The following is a 6,848-nucleotide window of genomic DNA, read 5'->3' as shown; positions in this document are numbered from 1 at the left end:
GTGGGGTCGGGGGAAAGGAGTCTAGGAATGGCCGTGAGGGTCTGGGGGGAAGGGCTTTAGGGACAGGACGGGGGTGAGGGGAAGGATGTTAGGGCCAGGCTGGGGGCAAGTGGAATCACTGCAGGGCCCGACGGAGGGGGGTGGTTGGGGTGTTGAGGAAGGTTCTCAGGGTGGGATGGGGGTACAGGGGGAAGGTTGTGGGGGCAAAGGAGGGGGGTGGGGGAAGGATTGTAGAGATGGACTGCTGGGGTTGGGGGCACAGGGGAAATCGTTGGGGGACAGTCCGAGAGGCACGGGGGAGGATTTTAGAAATGAGCTGGGGTGCGGGGTGGGGGGTGGCTTGAGGGAAGAAATTGGGAATGGGATGGGGGCAATGGGGAGGCCCTTAGGCATGACTGGGGTGCTCGATGGAAGGATTTTAGGGACAGCCATGGTATGCAGGGGAAGGTTTTGATGGCACTGTATAGATAGCACTGTATATACCTTTCTGTCCAAGGAATCTGTTCAGGGAAGGTTGCTGGCTCAGCAACGGGACCAGATGTCTAAACTCCCCAGTTTCCAAGCTCTAATATCGTGTTTGGCTCTATGTGAAAGAAATCTAGGCACAAAGTTTAGCTAAGCTACCTCTCTAAAGTTGTTGGAAGTGATGAACAAAGGGATGACTGACCTGGGGAGTCAGCCTTGGGAAGGGCACGGAACAAAGAGCGGATGGGGAAAAGAACTTCATTCTCTCGAGTGATGCACAAAAAAGCCTCTGAGCGGGGAAGTTCTGGCCACAAGAGGAGACAAGTCGGTAGAGTGTGCGTGTGTGATGCACTATGAGCGTGCAAGTACTCTGCTGTGTGTAATGTGTACCCTCGAGTAACTTGGTGAGCGTGCTCAGAGGTGACACTCCCCCGTGCCCCCAGCGCTGTCACAAAGAATGCCCGCCTTCTGAAACTTCACATCAGGTCTGAGAGGGTTTTTCACCGTGACCGCCTTTACGGGATCATTTTCTGGTGACCCAGGTGAGACTCTGCTGTTGAGCGTCGGTGGAGCTGTGAATCGCAGCAATTCCAGCCGGCACTGAGGGACTCTTGGGGAAGACCTCTGATTCCCGGACCAACGACTCCAAAGCAACGTTCCCCCGGTAAGATGTCAGGCATTCCTGGTGGTCTGGGATACCTGCCCCTAAGCAGAGGCAAAAGCCCCGCTGGGTTGGGTTATTGAGGGCTCTCCTGCAAACAATGTGTCTGGTGAAATTTCTGCCTGGCATACTCAAGTATATTAATGGGGGTGTGTGTGTGCGTGTGTGTCTAGTAGAGTGCGCTCTGAACATCTGAAAATACTTCTATACATGTGTATGATAAAATGTTCAGGACACTAAAAGGAAACGGGCCCTGGTCAGTGTACACGGCCGTGGTATTTTACAGCAGTCTCCCCTGGGATGTGTTTTGGGACACTGGGAAGAATCAAGGGGTAGTTCTGAGGGAAATGTAACTAAAAGCACCCTAGTGCAATACTGTACTCAGGGGTGGTCTCTGTAGAAACTGGGCGATGGGGGAAAATGGCAGTTTGCATTATTGTATGATGTTACCACTGATGTTGTTTTGAAGGCAAGAAAGGAAAAGGGACAGAGTTTGATACGCTGATCTTTTTCCACTGTAAAGACCCATTCTGAATGGCAAAACCAGCGTGGTATAAATTTACCTCCCTGAGATCCTTTCCTCTTGGCTTTGGGAAAGGATAAGAAGAGGTTGTTGAAAAGGGTCTGCTCTGCTTGTAGTATCAGACAGAGGCGTTTAAAATTGTAATGACTACAAGAAAGAAGGAGGTTTAGAGACAATGGTTTAGAGTTAATGGTTGAAGCCCAGCAGAGACGGGGAGAGAGTTCTGATGCTGATATTAGTGATGTGAGCAGGGTAAGAGAAAGTGGTGGCAGGCGAGCTGACGAGGCTGGTGGCAGGGAAAGTGGCTGTGAAGAGGGAGAGCGATTTAGTGGGGCAGAAGGTTTTAGCCCAGCCGCAGGGTGGGAGCGGGCCAAACCAGGGGAAGTGATACAGGCTCCCCTGCGCCAGGCTGTGGGAAACGAAGGACCCGTTACGGTGACGGTCCCGTTTTCAAGAACAGAGTTGAAGCATTGCAAAGCAACTGCAGGAAATTACCGAGACGACCCTGAGAAGGCGGCTGGTGTTTTTGAAATAATGATGGTTAAAACACAGGATGATCCAGAGTGTAAGGATATAGAGGCAATACTGCAGGTTTTGTTTGATAGTAGTGAGAAGGAGATGATTTGTCAAGCCGCTAGAATACATGTGGAAGCTGAGGTTAAAACAGGAACTGTGGAGCATCATTTCCCCTCTGTTGGTCCAAACTGGGACCTGCATGTTAACGGACCCAGGCAGCTTTGGACTCGGTGTCAGAAAGGGATTCTATTTGGCATTCAAAATGCTGTGGCTAAGGCAATAACCATGTCTGAACGGTACGAGGCTAGGCACGATAGCCAAGAGCCCCCCTCAGATCTGCAGAACAGAATGAAGGAGGTAGCCCGCAACTCTACAAGTGCTGACCCTGAATCTTAAGAGGGATGAGATCAATCGGCCCCTCTATTGGTGGGCCAATCCTGGGATGGTATTAGAAGAAAGTTACAGAAGTTACAAGGAAGTGATTGCTCAAGGTAGGGGAAAGCTGTTGGACGTTGCTTGCATTGCATATTGACATAGAGAGAGTCGAAAGGGAAGAGTAAATTGTCGCTTGTTGGCGGTATCAGAGTAAAATGGTAGGGTGAGGGCAAGGGCCTGAGGATGGGGCAGAGCCCCGAGGGGGGACTCCGGCCCAGCCCTCGGTTGGGTGATAATCAGTGTGCACAGTGCAAAAGGGATGGGTGTTCAGAAGAAGACCGTCTGCTTAAGGATTGGAGCCCCTCTGCCCCCTTGCTCCCAGTAAGCGAGTAATGAGGGGGAGCGGAGGAGTCTCTCCCCAGAGCAGCCTCTGGTTAAAGTGGAGCTGGGAAGTGAAGAAGTTGAGCTTTGGGTAGATCCTGGGGCTACTTCCTCTGTTCAGAAGACTTTAGAGGGGAACTAAGCAGTAAGGATATAAGCATTGCTGGTATGGCAGGGACCCATGAAACTTGGCCATTTTTGAAACTCTTAGCAATGAAGCTGGGAAAACAGTGGGTTCCTCATCAGTTTTTATATTAGCCAGATCTTCCAAAAGCATTGTTTGGGGAGAGATCTACTCCAAAAAATTGGAAGCAGAAATCTGATTTTAAAACGAGGAAATAGAAATCTGAATTCCAGAAACTGTTTGTGTCGAGGCAGCAGCTTTGTTATTACAGGCTATGCTGCCTTGAAAGGAGAAAGATACGCCCAGAGGTCAGAGATGCTGTGATTCCTATTGTACGAGCCGGAGAGGTTCCTGGAAAATCCCACAGGTCAAAACCTGTAAGGATTGACTTAAAGCCTGGATCATCCCCGCTGAGAATGAAACAGTGTCGCCCGAAGCTGGAAGCTAGGAGTGGGTCGGTAGCGATAATTCAGAAATTCTTGAAGTACAGCCTGCTGGTGGGGTGTGTATCGAAATCCAACACCCCTGTGTTGCCAGTGAAAAAGGCCAAGGGTCAAGATTGCCGATCGGTGCAGGATTTAAGAGCAATAAATCACATACCTCAAGGTATTTATCCTGCAGTAGCTCATCCATACAGATATGAAACCACCCTTACAGGGGAACAGGGATGGTGTACAGGTTTTGATGTGAAGGATGCCTTTTTCTGTGTTCCCCTGGGCACTGACAGTCAGAAGCCTTTTGCTTTTGAATGCGCAAACCCAGAAACGGGAAGGAAAATGCAATACACTTAGGCGGTTGTACCACAAAGCTTTCAAAATATCCCGACAATCTTTGGGAATCGGTTGGCAAAGCAGTTTGACATTTGGAGAACAGAAAATGATCAGGGAAGAGTTCTGCGATCGTAGGATGATATTCTGGTTGCGGCAGGGACTTGGGAGCTGTGTCTTTCCCTGACGATAAGCCTTCTAAATGTCTTGGGAATTAGTGGATATGGAATTATCGAGGAGTCACTTCCACGTTTGGGGTTTGAAGTGCTGGAAGGCCAGAGACAGTTGGGATCCCAACAGAAGGAGGCTATTCGCTGCCTCGCGGAGCCTCAGACTCTCAAGGAACTACGAGGATTTCTCGGGGTGGTCGGATGGTGTCGGCTTTGGGGAGGCAATTGTGTTTTATTTGTGAAAGCTCAGTACGAGCTACTGAAAACCTCCTGCCATGGGTCTATCGGCGGGACAGAGGAGGGTAAAGCCACTTTCAAGCATCTGAAAAAAAGTGAGCTCTGGTGGAGGCCCCCACGTGGGGATTACCTGATGTGACAAAGACCTGTGCACTTCTTAAGCGTGAGGGAAAAGGTATTGCCTTTGGAGTTCTGGCACATTGTTTAGGGCCTCAGGGGCGGGCTGTAGCTTGCTCCTGCAAAGAGCTGGATGAGGTGAGCTCAGGATGGCCTGGATGCCTTAAAGCAGGAGCAGCACCTGTGCTACTGATGCAGGAGGCCCCTAAGTTCCCCATGGGGCAGAAGGTGACCGTCCATGTACCACCCATGGTCGTCACGGCACTAGAAGAAAAAGGAGGACATTGGTTGGCCCCTAGCATAATGTTAAACTAACAAGTGTCATGTGGGGAGGGGGTCCTCCCATTTTGGGGTGGGGGGTCTGTTTCTGGGGCTCCGTTTCCTTGACAGTGCAGATCTGAGGGCTGCCCTGCTGCTAAGGGCTTCCATCGAGGGGGAGCTTCTGCGTGACAACTGAGAATGACCTGCTGGAGGGTCCCCTTGGGGGGATCCTGATGTCCCAGGAGTGCTCTGTGGAGGGTCCTTCTGCTTCCAAAATGTCCTTAATGTCACTAGGGTGTCCCTGGGGGGGTCCTAATGTCCCCGGGAGTGTCCCTGGTGTCCCAGGGATGTCTCCAGAGATGTCCTAGTGTTCTCAGGTGGCCCTATAGGCATTCGGGTGTCCCAGTGTGTCCTGTGGGGGTCCTGGTGTCCCAGGGGGAGTTCCTAATGCCCCTGCAGTTTCCCTGGATGCAGGTCGTGTGTTTCCAGGGGGGTCCTGAATGTCGCTGGGGTGGTCCTGGTATCCCCAGGCCATTCTAGATGTCCCAGTGGTGTGTCAGTGGGTCCTTGTGTATCACAATGTGTCCCTGGTGGGGGTCATTAATGTCACAGCGGTGTCCCTGGAGGCATCCTGATGTCCCCAGTCCATTCTAGATGTCCCAGTGGTGTCTGTCAGGGGGTGCATGTGACCTAATATGTCCTTCTGGGAGTCCTTAACGCTCTAGTGGTTAAGGTTCTAGGGATGTCCCTGATGTCCTAATGGTGTCTTGGGCGGGGTGGTGGTGGTGGTGTCCTGGTGTCCCAGTGTGTCCCTGGGGCGTTGTGGGGTGTCCCTGGGGGTGGTCCTGGTGTCCCCAGGGAGGTGAGTGGGTAGGCTGTTATGTCCCGGGGCGGGGTTCCTGGGGAATTCCTAATGTCACGGGGGTGTCCCTGGAAGGGTCCTGATGTCCTAAAGGCTATTCTAATGATGTCCCAGTGGTGTCTCCCAGGATGTCCTTGTGTTGCAAGGTGTCCCTGTGGGGGTCCTTAATGTCCTTGTGGTGTCACTGGGGCAGTCGTGGTGTCCCTGATGTCCCAGGGATGTCCCCAGGTTTGTCCTTGTGTTCCCAGTATGTCCCTTGTGCGTTTCTGGTCCTGTGGGGGTCCTGGTGTCCTGGGAGGAGTCCTTAATGCCCCTACATTGTCCCTGGGGTAGGGCTGTGTTAAAGGGGGGTCCTTAATGTCCCAGTGCTGTCCCTGGAGGGGTCCTGGTGTCCCCGGGGAAGGTGAGGGGGTGGTCCCTGATGTCCCAGGGGGCATCCCTGGGAAATTCCTAATGTCACAGTGGTGTCCCTGGAGGGGTCCAGATATTACCAGGCCATTCTATATATCGCCGTGGTGTCTCCCCGTGTGTTCTTGTGTCCCAGTGTGTCTCGGTGGGTGTCTTTAATGTCCCAGTGACATCCCTTTGGGAGTCCTGGTGTCCCCCCGGAAGTCCCTAACATCATAATATTGTCCCTGCCTGTGTGCTGGTGTCCCCAGTGTGTCCCTGGAGAGTTCCTGTTTCCCTGGGGATGTCCTCAGTGAGCACAGCCTCTCCTGCCTGATCTCTGCCTGCCCTCACCCTCGCTGCACTCTGCGACCGAGACCTGCAGCCGCTGAAAAGCTCACCCTCACCTAGCCCGACGGCCAAGGCCGAGAAAGGTGAAGCGCTGCTGCTCCTCCCGCGGAGGATTCACAGCGGGCCTCTCTCAGAGAGTCCCTCAGCAGCTCTCCTGCTCTTGCTTCGTGGTCAACCAGGGGCGAAAGCGTGCCCAGATCTAGTCTGAGAAAGCTTTTGGCACGTGATAGAGTTTTGCTCTTCCCTGTGGTCAGCCTTTGCGTCGTTTTCCTGGGCAGGGGGTCCTGGTCACAGGACTCGGGACCTTTGCTACGGTCCAAGAGCGATTCCAAGGTGAGGAAGAGGTGTACGCGGTTTGAAGACCTGTCTCCCAGCTGGACATTGGTGAGTTAACTCTGCGGGAGCTTGTGTTCCTCACAGAGGTTATCCCTGGTGAGAAGGCAACGGACACCATCCACTTTCCCGCGCCCTGTTTGGGACTGGGGTGCATGCTCTCTGCCCTTCAGAAAGGGCACAGAGAAGCTGGGATTTCAGAATTTCTCTGGAGAGAATTCCCTCCAAAGTTAGGCAGACAGCTTGAGCTCCTCCCAAAATAACCACTCCCCAAGAGCCGTTTCCATGAACGACCTTTTCTCTGGCATTCCGTTTCTA

Source organism: Falco biarmicus, unplaced genomic scaffold (genome assembly GCF_023638135.1).
Source record: "Falco biarmicus isolate bFalBia1 unplaced genomic scaffold, bFalBia1.pri scaffold_36, whole genome shotgun sequence".
In the NCBI taxonomy this organism is placed as follows: domain Eukaryota; kingdom Metazoa; phylum Chordata; class Aves; order Falconiformes; family Falconidae; genus Falco; species Falco biarmicus.
This window is presented reverse-complemented; position numbering follows the sequence as displayed.